The following is a 26,092-nucleotide window of genomic DNA, read 5'->3' on the forward strand; positions in this document are numbered from 1 at the left end:
CCAAGTTTTGCAAACAATTTATTCCACACATTCCGAAAATTATGTAAATCTGCACGACTAACAAATGGATGTAAACATTGAAAATGTTGACGGCAATAATTGCGACACGATTATTCAATTTGACGTTTTGCAATCAGCGGGCACAAACGAGCAAACACTCGTAATCAAACATGCCCGAATCGATTATCAACTCGATTCAATTCCGCCGATAATGCGAATGTCCGTTTCGATACGAATTTATATCGTTCAGTCATGTAATGATTGAATTTTATGATCGATTCTGCATGTATCGATATGTGATGTTTAGGCCTGATGATGCCAATCTGTGGCTTAAATGAATTGATGGCAAGCAAACAACATATCAGCTATTTGATACTGAATCACAGAAGTCGTCAACATAACATTGAACAGACAATTTTACAATTTCAACTTCATCTAAACTTTCGGAAATTTGTTTATTCCGCGTAGATTAGCCATTTCCTTACCCAAAATACTTTCAACAGCCAACAAGAGAATCAAACTTCCAAAGCGAAATTAATGTCGAACATTATAGTAATAAATGCGACTCGTAGGATTTAGAGCAACGAAAAGCATATAATAGAACTATATAAAGCAGATAGTAAAACAAGTTCCACTATTAATCCCGGGAGTGTGGCTGTAGTGATGTGCAACGGAACGCGATATGCAAGACCAAGTTTTGAAGTGTTCCGAGATGTTCCAGCTTGAATATAGCCGTGAATAAGAATAATTGAGGCAACTGCTTTTAATGTTTGACAACTGTTTCTGGTAATGCTTTATTTAAAGCTTGTTAAATATCACTTGTTCCAAAGTGTACTAGTTGATGAAATAAGTTTGCCTTTATGTTTTATATAGTTTTTACTTCTTTTTCTAGCGTCCGTCTTAGCTGCGATTTGAATAAAACAATTTACTGCTCGACTTGAATTTTGCTGCGAATAAAAATTCTCGCGACGACATTCAAGAAAGAAATATATTCGAAGACATTTTAGTGATTGTAATATTAAGTATTCATATCGTAACATAGTTTAATATAGTCTAACGGCAGCTACATCACTAAAACAGAACTCTGTTCCCTTGAGCCTCGTAACTTACTCTCCTTTTATGACACTATAGAATATTTTAACTGCATTAAAGCGTCCGAAACGTAACGGGGGTTTAAAGGGAGGTACAAGTCACAAAATTGATGATATAGATTAAACGTTGACTGCTTTATACAATGCTGATTCTCTTAAAACAAGAAAATGGAAATTGAATCATATATTTGGTCTGTAATCGCTTGTAAACGGCAATTCTGACAGGCGAGTTTTATTTGATCTTTGCTTCGATTGATAGACATTGGTGAATTGTGCTTTGTATTTGATTAAAGTTATCAGATCGCTTTGTTGTCTCATTTCAAAGAGACTTCAGTTTCAGTAATTATTTGAGTATTAAATGTAGTATTAGATCATAATTCTCAGAAAAAAATACAAAAAGCAATGATTTGAGAAAGCAACACTTTAATAATTCGTAGCACCAGAAAATATGGTTGAGATATTTCACGCCAAAGAAACAGCTCCCTACACATTAAAATTCAAACGCTAACGCCAAACATTTAGCGTTCCACGTTATACCAAAATACATTTCTAAGGAAGCAAGGAGAACCTAAATGATCCCCCTATTGTGCGGAACACAAATCGACGATGCAGATTACAAAGGGCCCTAGGGAGTGAACAGTCGCTGCGAGGAAAGCCCTCCGATCCCATTGTGATGAGCTCTTTGTCTTATTGGATAAGGTTCAAGTGATGAATAACAGCGAAGGTATCACAGTAAACGATCCTTTTATTGAGGAAAAAGATACGTTAGAATTTGTTGATGACAAACATAAAGACGTTCAATTACTTTAAAAGGTTGAGGATAGATTAGCTGTCGGAGACGTACGAATTAAGCTACTCCTTCGTTTTTTGGACAAATGATACGAAATTGCTGTCGACTGTCTGGTTTCATCCCACTTGCATTACTTTTACTCGTCTCTTCATTCAGATCCTTTCTTATCCGTAGAACTTCACTATTTTTATTAACAAATATTTCAAATCGTAATCTGAAAATCTCGGATTAGAAGCGCAATTAACCCCGTCAAAATAGCAGTTTCAAAGTAAATCCAACTCAAAGTAAAGCTACTGGAAAATTTAGAAAAACTTCGTAATCTTCAGAATCCCGACACGAAAGTTTCGAGCTTAGGCTAACATTATCCTAAACCGCTTTATCTCATTGTTTGATTTATAGTTAGTAACTTTACAGAGCATTTCAGTTGCTGAACAAATTGAATCTGCGAGTTTTGAGAACATTAACTATTACCTCTACTGCATCCCTTTTTTCTGCTTTCAAGAATATTGGCTCCCGAGGGATCTCTTGTAACTGTGCAACTACTTTCTAAACAAAATGTTTATTTTCCACTGTATTTATGGGGGAAAGTTTTAGGTTTTTTTTATTACTTCGCTTTACGGCTTTAGCTGAAGTTGCCGTAATGCCGAAAAGCCATTTCATTCTGTTATTCTGCCAAATCTTTGTTTTGTACTGTGTAAATAAATCAGTCAAGTTAAGGGTCTATTTGCAGACCTTTAACGAGGCAAGAATGAAAGATTCACTAATTTGGGAAAAGATAAATCTTTACATTTTATTTAGGTACACGAATTATGCCATGTTAATGAAGAGCTATTTTTATTTTACAATACCAATTACGTGGGTACATAGTTGTCTTTTGCTACGTCAAATAGCTTGTATTCATATAAATAACGGTAATGGTTTGGATAAAAATAGGTCTTATTATTTGTAAGTAACTTTTCCTACACATTTTTATAGAACTGCCAATATCTTAGTTGTTTCTGTTTGGAAACTCCTCAAGTTTATGAAAATGGTCTGTGACCCAGAAAGGTAAGCTTTATGCAACTACTTCGATAATGTTCAGAGATGCAGATGACGTGATAATAATGTTGTGTAGAAGAAACTCTTTAAGAATGGTCTTAACGGAATATACTTAAGAAACACGATAATGAAGGAAAAATAAACGGAGATAGCCAAGATACAAGGACTAATCAGCGTGCCAATGAAGGTCCCTTCTAAAAGGAATCTAAACAGTATATTAATGATCGTAATGTAAAAGCATTTGGCTGGTATAAGGGTGACTAAAAACTTTGAGCGTTGTGACCATCGGGTCAACTGTCGTTCGACTGCTTAGTCTGCATGTTAGTACTCTAAACTGGACATGAATGCATTAAGTATTTCTCAGAAGACAAAATTGCAGTTACCTAGCAGTTTCCTTTGCAAGACGGATGGGGCTCATTCTCGGGAACAAATTAAATAACACGGCTGTTTTAATAGGATAATATCATGGTTCATACAGTTTCAGCTTTATTGAGTGACTGACCACTTAATTGCGGACTTGCTTTGTCACTCTTGTGTTAAGATCTTTATCGGGATACGGGGTATTTATGTATTTAAATAGTTAATTATATGGTGGTTTGGTGAGAACTTTGAAACAGGCGCGGGTGTCAAATATTTAAGTAGGATTTTTTAAGTAGGTTCTTTCTTCACGGAAGATATAAATGGATAGTCTAATTGATCTCAAAAGTTGGACTAAAAAACTATTAACATAAATTCGTAATATTATTTCTGAAATTATATCTATACAATAAGCATAAGCGTGTCACTACTAAAAATATACGCGATTACCTACCTAAGAACGAAATGAAACCTTACAGTTGAAAAATATGATTTTAATCCTTCACAATTTCCATGGTACTTAGGTCTAAATAAAACCGTATAAAGTACCGAAGACCAATTTATTTTCGCCAGACATAGGTACACTTCTGCGGGAAAGCTTTTCTGCTCAGAAAAATGTTGAAAAATTTCTCATCGTTGTATTCTTACTTTAGCCAGTCTTTGTAAATAATTCATAGGTATTGCTCAACCGACCACAATGGGCTATATTGTGGAATTAATAGTATGTATAGTATTTTCAGTTTGAATAGCTTGTTCCGTGTATTAATAAAACATTTTATATAAAGGTTGAATGACAATAACGTTTGTGTGAAAAAAGTGTGTTTGATTGATCAATGGGTTATCAAACAATTATGAATAGTGCATTAGGTACTGTAGACAAAAATATTACGATGAGGATATTTCTACCAATTCCAGAATTCGAGAAATAATTTTACACACTTCCTTACATGCAAGTAAAAGCAGGTACTTACCATTTCTCCTATCAATAAAATCAACATAAACCTGTCTATAAATCGACTCTCAACAGACGACTTGTTCAATTAAACAGATTTCATAAACATTTACAGCTCCATAAACAACTGCTTCGTTGAATATAAACCTACAAGATTAGCCGCGAGTAAAGCCGTAAAAGGCACTAGTGTTAAATGTAAGTTACTAATAAAACTTGACGTGTCTAACCGACTGAAAGATCATCACGTGTGCGACAAATGAGCGCCCATTTTTTATACACTTACAGAGCAATGAACTGGGAACAGAACTTAGAGTATTTAACCAACAGGAACCGCTACATAAGCACAAATCTCCAAGCGACAAAATCTGTTAGATTATTCCCAGAATAGAATATGACGAACTAGCCATAGCTTACTCATGAGATTTCGATGATATCGTTACACATGTTATCGACAAAAATTTCATAAATAAGAATAAACTTCACGCACAACATGTACAGATGCCAGCAGGTCAACCTACCCGAATCTGTCAAAGTTCTTCAATTGAACGTTATCCTTCCTCTATTATGAGAAGCTGTTCTATTGTAGAAGTTTGACAAATCGAGATAGGTTGATGAGCTGTCGTCTGTACTTACACACGAATATGAGAAGTGCTTTAGACCTCCAATGGCATCTCCAGTTAGTTAAACACTCTAAGCAACAGAAAGAAGATTGTTCCCCAATGAAAATGCTTGTCTTAGTTTTTTATTCTGAATAGGCAATCAATTAGAAGGCACTAGCATATGTATTAATTGGAGATATTAATCATTAGTGTTAACGCCTCATTGGTTAAGTGACCGCAATTTGTGATCCGATCTCTTCGGGTTTTTGTATGCAGATGATATTTTGAGAGTGTGGAAAATATAAAGACAACTACTAGGTATTAATTACTACTACTACCGCTATACTAGTCAATTACTGCTACTTAACTACACAATTACTACCACTATACTATCAATTACTACTATTACACCGTTTCAATAGGTTGTGTTCAATAAAGGCTAACTTTAGTAAAGTATGACGATCTATCAAATATTTCTGCTCAATCAATCTAGTTAGATTCTCATAACAAACTTCATAAAACATTATATCATAATTCTATCTTGTTACAAACGTAACACTTTAGAAAAATTCTCTCATTTCATTCTCTTGCGTAGTTCTCACCAGATTACCATCTCCTTGATCTCGAATGTCGTAATAAGGTAATTTCGAGATGTGACCGTTAAAAAAGGAATAAATGTCTAATGTGCTGTGAACACGATTTCGAGGTTTTCGAAATGACGATGTCACAATGACGAAATGTCAAAGATGACGGTTTTGTTCAATCTGAGGGCACGGCAGTGCCCCAGCCAAGACTCGAGCAAAGCGGGCACGGCCGTACCATCTTTTCTCGAAGCGTTTCGCGGCTATTTCAGCCCCCTGTATCTTCCATGTGAACAAAGCTAGGAGTTTAGGTTTTCGATGACCAAGAGTAAGTATTAGAACAAGCTCAGTCCCAAAATTACAAGAAATTTGAATAAATAGTTTACGAGTTATGAGCGATCAAAGTTACACCATTTTGTCACTGACTCACTCACTGACCGATCATCAAAAGTCTAAGGTACTTCTAGCAAACTTAGAACCTTCAAATTTGGCACCAAGATAGGTTATTGGCTACATATAAAGGGAAAATTATAAAAACCTTAAAACTTAATAAAAAAATAGGAAACAAATTTATATTTGCGGTTTTTCAAGAACATTGTGTATGAATTTTGACTGCATTGATAACTTTGTTATTTATTTATGTACAAAATGTTACTATTTGTTTTATTGTTACGTAGTGTGGTATATTGTTATTATGTATTAAATATACATACATATGAATAAAAAAGCTAGGTTAAAATAAAATTAATAATGATAAAATCTTTCATATTAATGTAGTGCGATAAATACTGCATGCTCGCTCGATAGATGGCGTTGTCCTGGTCTAAATCGCGCTACGGTTTTTAGTCAAAAAAAAAAAACAAATAATTTCATGTGATAGCGCCATCTACCTCTGAAATAAATCTCTTTTATTCTAAAAGATATTCGATTAAAAAATTCGTCAATTTCGAAATTGTTTAATTTATTTAAGAAAAATGTTGTTTACGTGCTAGTTTAGGTCTACATATTTAGTTTGTTATATATTTAGTTAGTTGCATGTAAGTTAATTTAATTTGTTATATACTTAGAGAAGAAGGAGACCTACAAAAAATAAATTAGATCCCACCAAAAACATTAAATGTAAAAAAAGCCAATCCTCTACGCAATTCCTCCACCGTAAAAAGTTTTGAGATCGCATAGAAGCCAAGTCCTGTTCAACTTTATTTGTAATAATAAATCATATTTTGTGACTATATCAATAGTTTTGTTCACATTACAATAATATTGTCTTGGCCATGAGCACAAGTTAATAGTCGCTCCCTGAAATAATGTGTAAATACCATTGAATTGATACATTCTATATGGACATGATTTTACGATTGGACTGATTGGAATTTGAGATCACCATGGACCAAACATGCGCCATAGTAAATGTGCAGTTCATGATTTTGGATGATACTGACTGTCGGTCATTTAGTAACAATTGAAAAAACTAAAAGTATTTAATTCTGTAATATTAAACTTCATGATTGACTTTCACCTCTCCAAGATATGCTGTATTATATTTGTAGTTTATTGTGCTCATGGCCAAGTCAATATTATTGTAAAGTGAACGAAACTATTGATATGGTCACAAAATATGATTTATTATTACAAATAAAGTTGAACAGGACTTGGCTTCTATGCGATCTCAAAACTTTTTACGGTGGAGGAATTGCGTAGAGGATTGGCTTTTTTTACATTTAATGTTTTTGGTGGGATTAGAAAGTTACCACAGCTTTTTATGTCTCTTAATGATATTAAGTTTTCTTTTTGTGATTGTCAATTGAACGTATGCTTTCATTATTGCGTTTAACTTACGTGTGTTACTTTAACTTTTCCCTAATTATGTGTCCTTAAAGCATCTTCAAGCATTGTCTTGTACATTTTCAAAATCAAATCTTGCTTTGTCTGTAGCTTCAATTAAGTTATATCTATCACCTATTCCATCACTCTTGGCATCAATAAAGTCATTCCCATCACTTCTTTCATAAGCCCCATTAGATTTATCATCTTTATCTAATTTTCTGTCTTCTACCACCACATCTCCACATTTCACCGGACCTAACTCAAATTTACTATCCACTAGAATACCAATCACCGTCGTTTCCTTTGTCTTCCTACCGTCAATTCAAACGTTTAGCTCCGTGAAGCATGTAAACGCCTTATAACGACGTGGCGAACAAAAGCGTTATTTAATGCCATTATAATACTATTTGTTAGGGATAGTGGGAGTAAGCCGATGATGGCATTACATGGTGATAAGTGGACGAATCGTCACACTCACGCCTTTCCTTGTTATAGTGGTGTCATTATCTGGACAGCTGGCTAAGGGGGCATTTAGGTTGTAGTCGCTTCGGAAAGTAATGCTGTTGATGCTGCTATTAGTATTTTTGGAAAACTTCAACAATGTGCTAAACCAAAACCGCGTTTCAAAATTTACTTCACTGTAAACTGGGTTTGGCACGTCAAATAATTTCATTAATATTATTCTGATTGACGGATAAGTTAAAGAGATTACTTATCTATAAAAGTCGCATTAACTGATTACTCACCAAACCGCGTTCCCCTTCAAATTAAATCTAAAACTCAATGCCTATAACAAATTCCCAGAATTAAATTTTATCCGACCGAAATACATCCGATTTTTCGGTCAAAAATCACGAGGTGGGCCGATAAACCCCTTTAAAGCATTCGGAAAGCGAAAATCGTAGTTGAAACCAAATATTCAGTGTAAAATCTTTAAAGGTTTTAATTATACTAAGTGGTCGGAGCGAGGGGAAACCGACATCAATCTAAACTACTCAAAACAAAATAGGGCCCACTACATGTTTAGGCTGTGGTTACAAAGTAGTCATACTTATTTGTTATTTTAGGATAGATGCGCTTTGGCTAGGTATAAATAAACTGTTTTAGCATAATCATTAATCAAAATTGTTTATTTTCTTAAAAAATACACACAAAAATCACTTTTTAGGGAAATTGCAATAAAATAATGAGCACAGTAAACTCAACCTAACATTTTTTTTTGCAAATAATGCTTGAGCAATGTTTTTGTTAGTAACGAGTAGGGCCTCCTCTACTCCGAATGCACTCTCTGAGCCTATCTGGTACACTTTCGATCAGGTGGGTAACATTTTGCTCTGGTATTCGTTCCCAACAGAGTTTCAGCGCGTTTATGAGCTCCTGTTGACTATTCAACTGGCTATGGTTCTCCTTGAGGCTTCTTTTCAGTTGATCCCATAAATGTTCAATGGGATTGAGGTCGGGGCTCATTGCAGGCCATGGCAAAACAGAAATGTTGGCTTCAGAAAGTGCTCTTTGTGTGATGCGAGCCGTATGGGGACGAGCATTATCCTGCATTAACACAAAACCAGCACCCACTCTTTGTGAAAATGGGATGACGTGAGGTTGGATGACTCGCTCAACGTACCTGGAGGCTGTTACAGAACCTTCCTCCAGAATTACAAGCTCTGTTTTGCCCATCATGCTAATCCCACCCCACACCATAACACTTGGACCCCCAAAACGATCTGTTCCATGGATGCAAGGTTCTGAAAATCGTTCGCCTTGTTTTCTCCACACGCGTATTCGTTTGTCGTCACTGTAAAACTTGACCTTACATTCGTCTGTAAAAAGAACCGAGCTCCAATTCTCCATGGTCCAGACCAAATGTTTCCGAGCGAACCTTAAACGTGCTGCACGATGAGCCCTAGTCAGTTTGAGTCAAACTGCTCGTACTCTGGAACGTTGACCATCTTCGTGGAGTCGATTTCGGATAGTTTGGTCACTGACTTGGGTACCTGTCGATTGCCGCAGTCGGGTTTGTACGGCCCGGGCGGTCAAAGTTCGCTCCCGACGTGCAGTTAACCGTATATACCGGTCTTCATGTGCAGTTGTGGCTCTAGTTCTTCCCGTTCCAGGTCTCCTAGCTACACTCCCGGTCTCCTGGTAGCGCTCCCACACGTTTCTGATGGCTCTTCGCGACACTCCGATATGTATTGCTACTGATCTCTGGGACTGTCCCTCCTGAAGCAGTGCAATTGCTCTTGCAGCAGTTTCCAGGTCCATATGACGTCGAGAACTAGCCATAGTGACCACGATTATGACAGAAATCAAACAAAACAGTTTAAGAAAGCAACGTCTAACCACAAAACTTAGAGTCACACTGAGAACATAAGTGACAAAATGAGTGCATTTTGTGTTTTTTCAAGCACTTCACTTTTTCTGCCTGACCACTTGAATCAAACGCATAAATTGTTGCTCGAATCATAAATAATGACTCGTAAACATGTCTACTTCACAAATCAATACTTAATTTTACTAATCATTGCCCATTGAGTAATTTTTAAACAAAAAAGTAACATAAATTAAGGTGGGCCCTATTTTGTTTTGAGTAGTTTATTTAATGCGAGAGATACTACCTGGTTGCAAAAACGATGTATCCGTCTACCGCGCCATTCATTACGGGGCTAACGAGAGTTTGGGAACGATATTTGGAGTTTGGTCGTCGATAAAATGCGAACTAGTTGCAATTGTCGGTTTGCACTTTGGCACCGTAATGAGTTCGCTGTTATGCCAGCGGTGAGCGTCAACAATTGCCATGCCGAGTTTTGATGCTTATAAACAGTTTTATTTGTGGTTGATAAAATATTTATGTTACAGGTTATAAACCTGCCAGTGAGTTTAGGTCGAGCATTTCTAATAGCGTTAAACTTGAGCCAAACTCACAAAATGCTTAATTAAACACCAATGATTGCATGAACAACGAACATCACAAACTTATTTCAGACAAAGAGCGAAAATTATGCAAAACGAAAATATGAACAAGCGCCAAAGCATTAAGTGCTTCATAATATTAATGAATTCGTTCGCGCAACTCTTACTTATGATTAGCATGTACTTGCATATTAATTGCATTGACCAGACCGCTGCGAGCTCGAGCAAGACAGACTTTCCCGACAGTTACGCTAATGACGTTACCCATTGCCGCTTTAATCATCACTTCGTCGAATTAAACATAACATGCACGGCAACGTAGTATAAATAAATTCAAAGAGGTAACCCCCTAAATAGGGCGGTCAATGCGCCCTCACGCGCTCTCAAGACGCTACCCGACAGATTTGAAAAGTGTCTCCTCCGGTCTCACCCGTCAAATTAAGTAGACTTTTTAAGTCGGCCGGATGAATTTTAAATTAGATTAAGCCCCAGGCCGATCGTGACGGCGCAAAGAGTATGAATGATGACTTAAAATATACGTACATTGTATGAAATGTATATCAAATACCGACCAAATTAGGTTGAGCTGTCAAGGCTTTGATTGTTATTGTAGCTTTGGTTTGGTTATTCTGGTGGTTAGATAGTTACACAATCATTATGGAATTGAAGCAATGTATATTTTCCGGTGATATAATTGTATGTTTGTGTGTGGGGTCCCGTTAGGCGCATCGCTGCAACGGTACGTCCATTACAAACGGATTTCCTGGGCTCAATTCTCAGGCAAGATAGGAATTTTTAGCGATGGTAGAATGGCGACCGCTTTTTGTTACGTAGATGGGAATTGAATTTGAGATAATATCGTATTGCAATGCCGAGCTATTTCTATTAATGTTTTGATTTCTTGTTGGTGAATGGGCGTCTCTTTGATGTTGGCTTAGTAACTTTTTCTTGTGAATGCTCTACGTGAGAACGTTGCTTTGTAAACACTTGCCGTCTGACATTTTATTTCTAGATAAGTTTCCGTGAAACTATACCAATCAGAGATAAAACAATTCTCTCAAAATAAAAAGTCCATTTAAATTTTATACTTATGTCCATAATAATAGCTACGCATATCCTTTATAACTTACTTTTAACCCCCACAAACTTCACCAATGAAATGGAATAGGAGCTAAAAATTCGCTCTAGTGGCTCCAGTTCAGTTTGGATAAGTTCCAAATTGTGTGACAATGATGCAGTTAGAACGCTGTCAAAAATGGCTCGACTTTAATAAAAATGTCGCCAAAAGCCAAAGCTCTGGGGTTAGTTATGACGAACATTGATGTTATTGTTTGAAATATCTATTGAGTTTTCAGTGGTTTCCGATAGTGCTTTTTTTAATCGTTCGTCGAAATTATTATTTTTTACATTGGGTACTTCTATGATATTGCCATCATTGATCCTGACTGCCATAAGACAAAAAACGAGATTGGTAGGTATACCTACTATCAATCCATTATTTACTTTAGTATACTCTACAAGGTTATAAGTTGACAAACTCTTAAACACTTTCGAAGGACCATTAAAATCCCATCGTCCCTAATTTAAATCAAACCAATTACTTAACACATGGCTCACAAGTACCCAGCACCGCGCCTAAACAAAGAATCGCTACATTTGGTACTCCTAGCCACGTGTTCCACAAAGTATTGGGGTCAAAATATGCACTAGCAGTAACAGGTTAGTGCCCTACAAATGCCAGGCTGACCCGTTTTACCCCTGTTGACATTTATACCGCGAAGGGACCCCGTCAGGTGCCAAGCTCTATAATTAAATGAGGGGTTAGCATGAATATTAATATTTTTACTATAGCTGCAGTCACATGGGACAAGAGTTTTTTTGTTTAATTTAACTTCATTGTTTTTTAACGGTATTTTAAGTAACTTATTCAACATGGATCTCAACAGTATCAGGAAAACCGGTGACTTTTCCTCAACCCCTTCACATGCAGACAGCCTTGTTTTGAAAAAAGGATTCACCTTTCTCTCCCCTGTCAGTCCAATTAAGCCAGATTTCAAAGAATCACCACCCCTAATTGTTTGCTACGTGATAATAATTGAATATTTTTTATTCTTTGAAGCGAATACTGTATGATCTTTTACCTCGTTTTAAAGGTTCAATTGTAACAGACAACAAAGGAAGCAAGCATAGCACAGATGAAACAAAAAAATAAAAGCTACCGCAAATCAAAGGAAACGATCCAAAATTACGTTTCAAAGACTTCCTACTACTGATGAGAATAATCATAGCTATGATAACATAATCGTCTCCAATGATACATGAAACAAACCACGATACTGCTCATATCGCTAATTCGCTCCATTTAAGCCCGTATCACACAGATTAAGAACATCCGCACCGATGTCTTTGTGAAGCGATTGCAGGAATACAGATGCTCATCGCTCATGGAAGGAAACAATTAACTGTTTTGTTGATAGCGAAGAAAATAACAATGATAGATGAAGATAAAAATGGGGGATGTAATGAAAAGTTCGTTCTAAGCTTTGTCTTAGAATAAAGTCTAAATGAGAAATTCTAAAACATCGTCAACAAAGAACAAATTAAACATGTTGAAAAAACACATTTTGGGAAAACTATTCCAAGTCAATTGAGCTTTTTAGCTGTCCCATCTTCCTAAAAGGCTAATGACAACACAAAGTAACGTGAAGGTGCATAGTTATGTATTAGATCATTAAAGCATAAGTCCAAACAAGTATTTCTAAGTACGACTTAAAGCATGAATTACCACCACAACTGTGCCTACATAATAAGCAAAGCATGAAGATGAACCGAGGCCTCACACATAAACTTCGTCCATTCAAAGTTCAGCCTGTAGTTGAATTAAAACATAACGGAACAAACTTGAGGATTAGTGCTGTAGTGTAATTAAAACTAGCTGGGTTAACGCATGAAGTTAAGGAAAAAAGTGGCCGATTTTGTCAAAATGAATGTAGATGTCATGCGTGGTGGATGAGGAGTTGAAACGGTTAAATGGGAAAATTTTATGCCAAAGATAAAAATCCATTTTGAAGTTACAGATAACCAAATATCAATCAAATATTTGATATACCTGCACACAACCTGCACATAGATAACAAGTATATTTTGTCCTTTCTAAGGCCCTAAATTATCTGTGGACTTTCATCTATAGTTATATATATTTAGACAGAGTATAATAACATGTAGTCATCATCCTCCGAGCCTTTTCCCAATCATGTTGGGGTCGGCTTCCAGCCTAACCGGATTCAGCTGAGTACCAGGGCTTTACAAGAAGCGACTGCCTATCTGACCTCCTCAACCCAGTAACCCGGGCAACCCGATACCCCTTGGTTAGACTGGTGTCAGACTTACTGGCTTCTGACTACCCGTAACGACTGCCAAGGATGTTCAATGACAGCCGGGACCTACAGTTTAACGTGCATATCTTGGATCATTAAAGCATAAGTCCAACCAAGTATTCCTAAGTACGACTTAAAGCATGAATTACCACCACAACTGTGCCTACATAATAAGCAAAGCATGAAGATGAACCGAGGCCTCACACATAAACTTCGTCCATTCAAAGTTCACCCTGTAGTTGAATTAAAACATAACTGAACTGACTTGTGGATTAGTGCTGTAGTGTAATTAAAACTAGTTGGGTTAACGCATGAAGTTATAGTAAAAATTGTGAGTTTTTTTGTTTAAATGAATGTAGATGTCAAGCCAGTTAGAAATGGGGAGTTGAAACAGTTAGATGGCAGGCTTTACACGAAAGACAAAAGTCCATTTTGATGTTAAAGATAACTCTTAGAAATACACAGTTTACCTGCACCTGGATAAAAAGTAGCCTATGTTATTTCTCAGGCCCTAGATTATCTGTGGACTTTAATTTTACATAATGTTAGTACTTTATGACAAATCAAAGTAGTTGACATACATATGAGTACAAAATCTGAACATGCATTTACTGCTTCATACAACCTTGGTACACAGATGGCAACCATTAAAAATAACTAAATAAAGAGAACAAAATCCCTAGTTCTTTAAAATGCGAATAAAAAATGTCTCGACTGGGATATCTAACATCACGCTCCAATTGTAACAAGGGTAAGCAGAGGAGATTAAACAAAATGGTTACGACAGCGTTAAGAACATTTTCAGCTCGTAAATAATTTAGACTAAGTCCTAGATTCTCTTAGAAAACACTCTGGAACAAATTGTTGATATCAATGAAGTTATTAATAGCCAAGAGTATGATTAACAGGATGACTAAATAAACATACTGTGTACATACAAAGAAATATAGATCTAAATGACCTGGAATAAGACTGAAAATTGATCAGCAATGTCTTGATCATTTCAATAAGGGAACTTCCACACCATATGTGATGTATGTTCTTATTTTCTACACGTGTCCACTACGCGTTGGTTCGACCTTGAGACTACCCAACTTTTGCAACTTATATTACATTTTTTATGAAGACTTATGGCCCGTTTCACCATCTCCTGATAAATACCGATGAAACTTTCTTGCTAGAGAATTTATTCCGATAGGTCTTGAATGTCTAACTTATACCAAAGTAATACCTATACAGGCCAAGAAAAAGAAGAGTATCAAGTGTCAGTGACATAAATGACCAAGAATAATGGAATTAACAGGATTATAATAAACTGCCTAAGATTTTCTCCAAATTAGGCTAAGCTTAGCCAAGGATAAAGATTAAAATTTAAAAGCTCAATTCCTCAGTCCTACTAAAAATCTTAAAATGTTAACTCCAAATTGCCAATCAAGCGTCCTGTACAAAATTTGTTCGGGATCCCGAATAAATACCCAAATCCCGGCGGCCCCGGGATTGGACACGGGACTAATGTCGCGGCCAGCCGGACAAATAGAGCGCTGGATTAGCAACGCCCTGATTAACTAAGCCTGATGTCAGCCTGTTTTGTTATGCACCCCTAGTACTTTCAAGAGATTGGACAATATTTTCCTACTGCGTGTGACCGCTTTTGTGTCATTACCACGTCACGTCAGCGTAATGGAACCCGCATGCAAGGTGAATAATGTAACTGTTTTAGTAGTACAAATCACAACTCGTCCGTTGACCTCTGTAAAATATTCCTGGGAATGTTAATCCCGCAAACCTCGTCACAACAAAGTTGGCGATCCCGGATGGATCCCGGATCCCGGGGGGCAAGCCGGACACGGGAGTAATGTCGCGGGCTGCCCGGACAAATACGATGTTGGATTAGCAACGCCTTGATTAACTAAGCTATGTCAGCCTGTTATGTTATGCACCCCTGGTATTTCGCGAGATTGCATGTTTTTCTATATCTCTATAATTGAGGCTCTTGTTGTCATCCATGAGGGCCAATAGACCACCCCTATGGGGGAGAAGAAGGGGAGAGATTCATTAAGGCAAAGGCTGATTGATATTTCTTTCTTCTATTGCCCTCATGTAGAGGGCAATAGCATTTTACCATGAGATGACTGACTCCTAAATAGTACCTTTGACGGACTCTAGATTAATGAGGACACTAAATAAGTACATAAAAGCTTGCTGCTCTTAACCTACAAGACCTAAACAACATAAACCAAAACAGAACCACGAACATTATCACTTTCATCAACAAAGTAGAATCTGGCTTGCTCACCTGGAGCTTTATTGCATAATATAAGTGGTGGCGCGCGACTCCGCATAATGCCGTCCGCGTTGCATTAACATTTGCGAAGCAAGTAATGACATGCGGTGCTTCTAATTAACGCGTGCTCGCTATGCGTGTGGTCTTAAGGTTTTGTTGGAAAATTCTGGAAAAATAAAGGAGAAAAATAGGATAAAAAAGGCCTGTAAACAATGTCTCGTTTTGGGTGTTGGTTGGTGGTGTTGTGTCGATCAATTTGCATTGTCTTCAGAAAGTTTGCGCAACTAAATATAGGTAAATACTTGGGTCCTACCACAGATCTTCTTCTTCTTCTTAACGTTTATCCCGTCTTGTGACGGGGTCCGCTTTCCGTATCTTCTTCTTTCACTTTGCTCTATCCAGGTTGGGCACTACCACAGATGTAAAGTTTAAAATGAGGCAAATTGGAGACCTGCAGTTTCAACTCATATTTTCCGTTGAAATATGAGATTTGAATCGTTGTGGTCCAACATCATACGTTCTATATTTTTAAACATCGTCTGTTGGACCAAAGTTACCTATACTGAGATTTATCTAAGCCACAAAGATGTATGTAGCTAATTACAAAATCGTGTGCAATATAAACTTCAAATCATGATACATACACAACTCCTCTATTAAACTAACTCAAATGATCTCATAATTATGATATCATTACTAGTCTTTGTCACCTTTTTAAGTATTGCAAAACGATCAATTTATACCTTTGTTGGTTAGTAATAAAACGCATTAAGTGATAATGCAAGCATTAAAATGTCGATGCACGCAATGAAAAACTTAATGCTTGTTGCATCGTGGATATATTGATGATAAATTATTAATAGCTTGTATTTACCTACATATTTTTATCGAATTAGGTATATGTGCTTTTTAATGATACTGAATTCATATTATATTTGGTTCATTGAAGTATGCGTGTGTATATTTTAATTTTGCACAATTTTTTGTATCAATACATTTTTTATGGCGGCAACGACTGATGAAAAATTAAATATACATATAAATATGGTTATAATTTTTTTTTCATTTATATGTATTATATACAAAAATACACTATTATTTTCCTAGAATATTTTATCTCAAATCTTTCTTGGCTGGTTTTCTCTCTACAAATCAAACCACCTTACCACTTAGTAATTCGATCGACATTTGTTTACCCAAACTCCTTTTTAGCTGGCTACCTACTTTTGTAAACGTAGAACACAATAAGGTGATTAATAGCAGTCTTTTGTCTTCGGAGCGTGGGTCTGTCTCACATACTTAGGAAACCCATTAAATAGGAACTACAGAAGTCCCACTACATAGCTACAAAGATTTTAAATGTACGGAAACAGATGAAACCGGGATGGTTACTCTCTTTAGGGGAAACCTAAGTTTTTATCATATTTATGTAGATCTCACATAGTTGCTGCCAGCGGTTTCACCCGCTCCCTATATGATTATATGATTGCTATGTTTCATAAATATCCATTATGTAGTTTGCGCGTAAAAAGTTACAGACATACAAACGTGCTTACAAACTTTTGTCTTTATAATATAATTTGTGTGATATGATGATGCGATTAGCTGTATTTATAAAAGTTGACCTGATGCAGAACAAATTAAAATCGAAATAATAGCGGGGTTGTCAGTTTAACCTGTTTGTTTGCATGTCTATGTACGATTACCTCACGTGTAGCTGAACCGATTTTGATGCGATTTTTAGCATGGTGTTTCTCGAACTTGGGAGAATGTTTCAGGTACTATTATTTTGTAAGAAGCTTTTTTTAACACTAGTCCTTCTGCAACAATATTTTGGTGCACTCTAAGCTTTAAAGACAGGCTGAACCTACGTAGGTACTGTATTGTTTACATCGAAGGTGGTGATGTCATCAAGTACATACTGACAATATTACACAATTATACCTATATACAAGTATACTTTAACTAAGATTTATGTGGTAATGGATGAATGCAATATTATCTAGTGAATTGCATATAAATGGTTTGATTTAAATTATAGAGTAGTGGAAAATTTCTTGCTTTGGCTAAGCGTGATGCATCTAACCACTATGACTAAACGTGAGATTTAAAGTGTACCTAAACTTATTCATTAAGTAATGAAAATAATACTTAAGTATTGTGTTGTCTTAATTGATTTATTTGAATTTTTATTAATGTTTTAATTTCTTTGTTACAGATTTAGCGGGGATGATCGTTGTTCTACTTAGAGAATTTTCCTGGTGAGTATTTTTTTCACTAGAAAAATATTTTTAATACACAATTATCCGTGAAAAGTTAGGGCCCTTAAATACAAACGTCAGACCAGCAAATTCATTAGTTTATCAAACCCTCTGAAATCGTTACAACACTTAGTTCCAACTTCAGAAGTTCCCTAACTAAACAAGCAAGTAGGTCGCACGATAAAGAACTCTATCGTAGAACGAAACGTTCCACTTTCAAAACAGCCCCTATTTAAAACTAGAACGCCTATAATAGGGTAATAGGGTGCATAATCTTTACAAAATCTCGTACGGTGCACATAAAGCGATAGTCGAGACATTTCTCGTTATCTCGCGTTCGTTCGGCGGGCGTTCGGCGCAAACGATTCGGAAAATCGAACGGAGCCGGCCCGTGTCGACTTCCATTACCGGTATTAGAGTGTCGAACGTTCGTCGCGATCGCTATCGACTTGCGCCCGATAGCCCCCGTTTCGATCGCGGTTCCCAGATATTTATGCGAAGATTGACGCGTCTCTGATGTGATTTGAATGTTCAAATCCTGTGGAGATATTTTTTATTATAATTTTTTGAATTATATTTTTACTAAACGATTTTTTTTTAGTAGGTAACTATTGCGCTCGCGTCATATTGTTAACCACATACAAATTACGCAGGTATTGCAATGAATCAGCATTTTCTATGTAGATGTTCTTGTTCATTACATGAAATAGGTACTACACTGAATTAATTAGTTGCCAATGTGACCTTCAATTGCATCATTATATGCAATACTTGTAAATGTAATGTGTAAGTACAATGACGACATTTTTTGACAAAATATAATACATATTAGTGATTAAATTTTAGCCATTAAATAAAAACACAACAGATAAACTTAATCATTTCCGAATATAATATAAATAAATAAAAAAACACCTACCCGGAAATATTTGCCCGATGCACAGCGAATCATCCCTCTAGGGTGACAATAGAAGAGATACAGGGTGTTTACCCTAAACTTGTTATACAGGGGGATGCATATCGAAGACAATAGGAAATACTGAATTTGATATAACTTCCTGTCCTGGGAATGGGAATAGAGATTCGATTTTGCAATGTCCAAAAAGTTTCCTCAATTATTTTGGTTGAGTAGCTCTGTTTTTTTAGGGGAGTTTTTTTTTTAATTTTATATAGAGAACATCAAAATTAAGTATCTGACTCACTTTTGGAAATTGATAAGCAATTTCAAAATTGCAAAATTTCAGGATAAAAGTTATGAATTTGCTGCCGAAGTTAAAAAAAATAAAAATTAAGAAAAACAAACATCATAATTTAAGACCTGCTTTTTGGGAAGCCCGCATTAAAAAAAATCATATTCTTCTACCTAAAAAAGATTCACAGCTCTCAAGCATTTAAACACTTGGATAATTCCACCAACTCCATTATATTACATTATATTACGCAGATGCATTGCATCTATTACCTACAGTTTGTATAACTAGGCAACGTAACGAGACATTATTAAGCCTGCACGCCGCAAATTCCTTAATATTGAGGTCGTTTGATAAATGCACGGAATAAAACAGACAAACACTCTATATGTATAAACAGTTCGTCTATTTGGAGAATCAGTCAGATGCATTCACTTGTTTTCAATTTATGTAACTGCAAGGAATGTTACTCTTAATGATGGAAACTCTCTCTATCTCTCTTCTTTTCTCTCTACTCTTTCTTTCAAAATAATGATAGTAAGTTACACTACACTATAACATGTCTAAGTTTTAAATCCTGCCCTTTGCCCCAGTTTTGGAACTATTGTTCTAAGGATTAAAATCAAGCTTCATCCCAAAACTCGACTTTAAACTAAAAAGTTTTGATAATCTTGTCACTGGCCGAATAAATGCATTGACTTGCTAGATACCCAATCTGCTTTTAACATTTGAATTTAGAACATCACAGCTTCATTTGTCTCTAATTTCTATCACCACATGCCATCGATAAATTGAAGACACAAAGGTTGACTATCCCTTTCAATCAAAACCAAACAATTCCAGGAGTAGTCAACCTTACCTCAGCTAGTTATAAAACAATAATGACATTGTATCAGAGCTGCTGCACATTTGAATTTAGAATATCGCAGCTTCATTTGTCTCTAATTTCTGTCACCACATTCCATCGATAAATTGACGACACAAAGGTTGGCTATCCCTCCAAACCAGGGGTACTCAACCATTCCAGGAGTAGTGAACCTTTCCTCAGCTAGTTATAAAACAATAGTGGCATTGTCTTGTCTATCCGATTCAATCATGGCGGCTTTGTTCAGGCACTCGATGACAAATTCGGCTGGCTAATGTTCGAGCTTTTTAATATTTATGGCCAAGGATTGTTTACCTGGTCGCTTTTGTTTTGGGCCTGATTTGGGACACTTTTGAACTGTTGGCTGTGTTGTTTAAATTGAGTTCACCTTGAAGTCTTATTTTGTTTAAACCTGTTTGATGAATCAAAATACGTAAAAAATTGAAAATACATCGCTTTTTGATCCGTAAAGATGTAAAGTGTGCGGTCAATTTTCAATATCAATAAAAACATTTTTGATTTTTGCGATCGCATATTTATTTTTCACGTGACAAAATATTTTTCATGTCAGTTCTTGTTCGCCAATTAAACTGTTGGTATAAATAAACCAATTTTGTTAAAATAAAAACGTTTTTATTCACTCAAGTCGGGGTTTATTCGAGTAAAAAACAAGACGGCTTAATAAGCTGGGTATGTTGCAATGGAACGCCATTTTTTTTATAAACGTCAACTTGACGTTTGACACTCCGAATCCAGAACTCGATTGTACAAAAACGAGACATCGAGTCTCGTTACGTGTTAAAGAGAATTTATTACGCAATCCCTGTCCATTGATCGCGAGTTCCTTCGCGCGATGTTTACATGAATTAAATGGCATTTCGCGTTGCGAAAAAAACATCGATCATTATTCGATTCTCGATTCACTCGCGGATGTTTTACGTTAAATGTGACAGCTGTCATTAAGAATCGAATGCGCCACTTGAGGGGTTTGTGTGTAATCGTTAATTATTTTGGGTAAGTACTGAACACGTTACGTTAATTGAATTAATATATGTTGTCGAAACGTATCACGCAATATGTCGTCATCGAGTAAAGTATGATGACAGAGTACCCACTGTTTCCCAGTAATATTGGCGAGGTTAATTGTTATGGAACCAAAATGTGCATATAATTCAAGCTGTCGTAGCAAGATAACCCCATAATTTCTCCTTCCGGGTGGGGTAAAATTAACGTAATAATAACAGGGTTGCCGAATGATTTTGTCTGTTAGTAACACTACACTTTAATTGTTTTGAAGTACCTATTACTCAGAGAAGTTTCATTAAATAGCATTTAATATAACTTCCTTGTTGAGGAGTAGAACAAAACAATAGCAGCCATCTTGGACATAAATTAAAGTAATCTGACAGTGGGCTGATCAGTCAAAGTGTCAGCTACGTCGCGAGTGCGCAGGCGCCTCGCGTGCGAACTATCGTCGGTCGCGATCAACGGCCTATCGCACGCAAACCTCCCCTGTGAAATGTTCCTTTTATATTTTATTTTATATCCTTACAAACAGGTCACGCGGCCTTTTTTTATATATCAAAGGAAACTATGGACTGTATTTTTTGGTACTTGGACAAAAATTTGTACTTGTGAGTGAGTAATCAAATTAGTCGGTTGTAAATATGGCGTGTATACCTAGTATACACGCAAACTAGGGTGAAAAATACTATGATTCATCGTTTTTCATGTCATAGTACAATCATAGTACTACGTTTTAGTTGTAGCCGTTTTCCCGCGTTTTCGCGGTGGGAACTACTGACCGTATCGTGATTAAATAAAGCTTATGTTACTCGGGAAGAGTGTAGCTTTCCAACTGTGAAATATTTTTTTAATCGGTTCAGTAGTTTAGAGGCCTTTAGGATACAAACAGCAAAGAAACATATTTCCTCATATATATTGGTAGAAAAATCTTGTATACAGCCTTATTTAGCGAAAGAACCTAAACTACTAAGAACAGAGCCCCATAAAGTGCTCCAACGAACATTTTACTGGAAATACTTTGAACTTTTTATTTCGCAAATTCCCTAGAAGTTCAAACAAGTGAATTACTTTAGTAAAATAGTACGTTTCAGTCACCCCACTTTACGCTTGCATTGTCGCGTACCCGCCAATTTTTGTTGGAGCCCCGTACTTTGGGAAGTCGAAGGATAAAACTTTTTTTTGTGAGGGTAATATAAATCGTGTGTGTAGAGGAAAACTGTTCAGAAGGAAACTTCAGATAAAATTAGTGGTAAATTCAATCAGTCTGTGAATAAGTATTGAGTATAATGTACGGATTGTCCAATTTAATTGATTAATTTATTAGCTTCCTATGTATATTATGGTTAATATACTCTCACCAGAATTTTCCAAAAAGTCTACAATTTGACTGATAATAATAAGAACCCTATTCATGATAAATAACAATACAAAATACAGATATTGAATATAACGCTATTATATCGACTATATATTGACACAACACATTCCTTTTTGCCTCATAAATAAAAAAAACGCCCCATTTTTTCCGCAATAAAACTCCAATACCCCAAAAAACCCATAGTAGGGGTGAATTAAGAAGTCAAGTCACGCGCTACCAACTTCTTTCGGTGTTCGTATCACCCTCGCCTAGTTACTTCTGAAGGGGCACTGTTGCTAACATCGATAAATGCCTAATACATTGTTGCTTGCAAGTGAAAACTTTTACCCATCGTGAAAAAAAAACGGTAACAGATATTGAAAATTGCGTTTCGGTTTCATGGTTGGGCTGGCTTAATCTACGTGTGGAGTGAAAATAGTATGTCAGTTGTTCGTCACCCTGTATAGTGGAAGTTTAGTGGGTCAAGTGAGTGAGTTGGGTTTGTTTGGGTTTCGCGGCTTGACACTATGTGGTTCAGTTGGGTTCAACCCATAAATAGTCGCGTTTGCGATTTTTTCCCAAGTACTGATAGGATGTATTTTAATATTTTCGGTAGGAAAAAATGTTTTTTTTAATTAAGTCTAAGTTAAGTTTCAACTTATTACTAAAAGAAAGTAATAACACCTCTATGTTTTCTTCCAACGAAACTTTGCGCTAAATTGCCATAAAATACTATAATGAAGCCAAAAAACTGAAAAAGAGTAATAAATAAAGCCTAAAAACTACGCCTAAGTTAGAATAAAAAGCCTAGAAAATACCTGTAATTTATTTGAACAGTATATTTCAAGCGTAATAATATTATTTTGGGTAGCATTTGGAAACCAATAACCGCAAAGCGACCCGCCCACCAATCAGGGACAAATACAATCCTTTATAGAAAGATATTTTATACCCGGTGATGATTTATCATACTTTTGGTTTCATACCTCAAAGTTAATTGAATAAGCCTTCCGAACAAAGGGAAGAAAGCTTTAAATCAACTGCTATCGATGACGTGAAATGAAATTATTCTATTTAAAAGAACTTACTGGGTTGTATATAATGTAGGACTAAGGTATTTATATTGTAGTTATGTCACACTTTAATGGAGAATTTTAGTAGCCTGGGAGTAGTAATTATAAATGGGCTTTGCTGTAATAAACGTCAGAATAGTAAGTGGAATCTGACAGCTATCTAGAACTTTTGTAGTCCAAAATCTAGTCGTTTTGATAACCTCTGTAGGTTTAATATATAATTAATATTTAATGGACCGACTACAAATAAATTCGTAACTATGAATCGCAAAATCATCATTCACACATATGTTATACGAAAAAATATTTCAATAAACAGCTAACTACCATAGAATAATCTTACAGAGCTTTTTCAATCGTTGATATTACGATAGTTCACAAAGTAAACCGAATATACTTTATTACAATATCTCAGATTAATGTCAATCGACTTTTCGAGGACTCATTACTGAACCAATGAGAAGAAAACGCCGAGAGTAATATGGCTGAAGACCTATTATGATTAATATGTTAGCGTCGGCTCTCGGCGAATCACTAATGAAGAATGCCCCCGCACGGCAATGTCGCTTGCTTAGGCCGTGTCTTCAGTAGGCAAAATGTTAGCGACCGACTGTTAGTCGCAAAGAAGTGGCAGACCATTAAGTAAAGAAAGATGATCACGTACGGTGAGCATGAGCACACTGATTGATTAAGGTTGAACTAAAGAGATGTTTAGGTTCTTTTAGACCCCTGTCAACGATTTTTGGTATTACAGAAAAAAGTCGGGTTCCAAAGAAGGCGTGTAGGGCGGAATCAGTAACGTACCGCGTCCCCCGAACAACCGCTTTTCAGCCCGCTACTTTTATTGTTCTCCATATGGAGCAAACTGTAATGAATTTGTGTCAGAATTGCACAAAGTGAGCGCAGAACTTTGGAACCTCCATTTCAAAGGGCGTACCAAAGCTACGCCGCAAACTTAGTCGGCTGCTAAAAGTTTGCCTACCGAGGACACAGCCTTATATCCTTCCCCCCCCCCTCCACCCGTGTGATTGATGACGTAGCCACAACGTCACAGCTATCCTACTAGCTGCACGAGTGATGTGGGTGCGATCATTTATTTAATAACAACATGCTGTGTAAATGTATAAAAGATGATCGTTTTTGGGTCAGCAAGGGAAATATTAATAAATCCCTTTTGTTTCCTTCTATATTTGTGATATTAAATGTAGCGTAACAGAAGTATTTATAGCTACAAATGAAAGAAAAACTTAATTAAAAATTGATAAGTTTTCCTTCCTTCATTTAGAGAATTATTTTTTCCTAATCCCCCTTACATCCGTTTTTCGGAAATGAGACTTCGGAGAGTCGAATGGGAAATGAAAAATAATTGTTTTTCTCCCCTTGTAAATTGCTTTAGACGCAAATCAGGTAATAGCTACCAATCAAACGTAAGGTAATTAAAAGCTAAAGAAGTTAATCTTGGAGAAATCCTATTTATTAGCGAAATAGGTAGATATGTCTATATTTAACTTTTTCGATGAGTTTATATGCAGTAAAATACCTGTTATTTCGCTATTTTTACCACCATTATTTATGTAGAGCCAACTATCTGTTAGAAATAAATAAACCTAACACGTAACAAACTCAATTCTGAAAACAGGTGTTGTAAACCAAGTCGCACTGCCAAAAACACTAGCCATTGAAAACCATGCCAATTTCCAAGGCATTCCAAATTCAAACAAAGCGGACCGTTCCATACATCACTACCAACCTAACAAACATGAAACTTCAACACTAAATTCAATGCTACCAACGTAAGCAACAAAAGGACGCGCCTAAACCGTCCGAACGACTGTCGTTTTGATTAATAAGTGCCGTTGACATTTTAATTAACCCTGCTAAAAGTCGAGCCATGCTTTGTTTCAGCTGAATGGGGACGAAATGCCCCGAGGATGTACTAGGTGTGTGAAAAGCCTTTTATGCTACGCAGTGCTCGATGACTTTGCTCGATAATTTAGAAGCGTTTCGGAAACGTCAAAGTAGGATAGAGATGCGACTGGCATCTAACATTTTTATCGATGATCGATATGATACAAATGGCGATAAAATTATTCGTTAATCTAAATCGATTGTCTATGCAGGATGTAGCATAATATCGCAAAGCCGCATACATTAGAAACGTGCGAAGTCTCGTTGCAATCTGTGGTCAGTTGGTCACCTCATTAGAATAGAAACTAGAAATCTTTTGATTTCTAGCCCTTTGTTCATTTACCATTCAAACCACTCCCAGTGTTTTACTACGCTATAATATTTATCTAGTTTTTATTACAAGAAAGAAAATGGTTTTGCATTTTGCGATCGTCGACTATTAAATGTTGCGTTATTTCACTTAAAAGCATTTTCACTTTGCCTTTACCAACACAGCTGAAGTTAGTTAAAACAGTATTTTTTACCTAACGAGCATTCTAGAAAAGTTAATTTAAACTCTTACTTCATAATAAAGCCACAATTGAAACAAAAAGGGTCTATTTTTAA

The 26,092-nt window shown here is 36.2% G+C and overlaps 1 protein-coding gene across 2 annotated transcripts in view; it reads left to right on the plus strand.

The window, feature by feature from the left end:
* The window catches only part of LOC110381084 (leucine-rich repeat-containing protein let-4), a 322,306-nt gene that overhangs the window by 128,847 nt on the left and 167,367 nt on the right, over window positions 1-26,092 (plus strand). For both annotated transcript variants that reach the window (XM_064035053.1, XM_021341295.3), the window contains one exon: window positions 18,025-18,067. The gene's annotated coding sequence lies outside the window, so the exon portion shown is untranslated. The remainder of the gene's footprint in view (window positions 1-18,024; window positions 18,068-26,092) is intronic.

This window comes from Helicoverpa armigera, chromosome 6 (genome assembly GCF_030705265.1).
Source record: "Helicoverpa armigera isolate CAAS_96S chromosome 6, ASM3070526v1, whole genome shotgun sequence".
Lineage (NCBI taxonomy): Eukaryota > Metazoa > Arthropoda > Insecta > Lepidoptera > Noctuidae > Helicoverpa > Helicoverpa armigera.